Raw genomic sequence first — 930 nt, 5'->3', positions numbered from 1 at the left:
CACAGTAGTTTGACGACGGCGAAAATGGCTTCAACGGCGGCGGTAGGGCTCCGACAGTAACGGCAACAGAACTTCCCTCCTCTGTTCATCACGCCTTTCTTCCGCGCGTTGTCTTTTCTCTCCTCAGGCTTCCCTCAGTGACAGCGACGATCCTCCACGCACAGCCACCACAACGACAGCGATAACAGCGTGGGCCTAACTGGCGTCGTCCTCCTTCCCTTTCTTTCTTTTTTTTTTTTCTTTTTTCTTCTTCCATTTTCAACCGTGTGTGTGAGTGTGTTAGAAGAGAGATATAGTATGAATAAAATTAAGGTCAAAATTAAAAAAAAAAATAGTGTAGGAATTTTGATAAATTAGAGAGGTAGATAATAATAAAAGAAATCAAATACAAAATATTTTAGTCACAAAAAAAAATACAAAATATTTCAAAAAAATTCAAAACGTTACAAAAGAGATCAATATATTAGTGGTTACAAAATCCATTTTACTAATTCTTCAAAAATAGATGCGTCAAACTCCTTGATTGATAATGCTCTCACGTCGTGATTCCTAATTTTTAAAAGTTGCGCCCTTTAAATTGCTTCTAATATTTAGTAGGTGTGAATCAATATAGTAATGGTTACAAAAGGATTAAGGGTAATGCTAGATAGAAAAAAAAAATTAAAATTTGTTTTATTTAGTATTAATTAATTATCGCAATAATTAATAAATATTAAATAAGGTAAATTATGGTTGATTTTCTTTAGTTACCAAATATTTTCGAAAAATTAATATGTTAGTGATTACAAAAGAAAATAAATTAAAATTAGCATCAATTAAAGTATATTATTACAATAACATATATGAGAATCAAATTACAAAAAGTAACATTAGTACAGGATACTGTTCCATCCTAATAATTAAGAACATATTATTATGATTAATAAGTGG

This window comes from Arachis ipaensis, chromosome B03 (assembly GCF_000816755.2).
Source record: "Arachis ipaensis cultivar K30076 chromosome B03, Araip1.1, whole genome shotgun sequence".
Taxonomy (NCBI): Eukaryota; Viridiplantae; Streptophyta; class Magnoliopsida; order Fabales; family Fabaceae; genus Arachis; species Arachis ipaensis.
The sequence above is the reverse complement of the archived record's forward strand: the minus strand, read 5'-3'. Positions refer to the sequence as shown.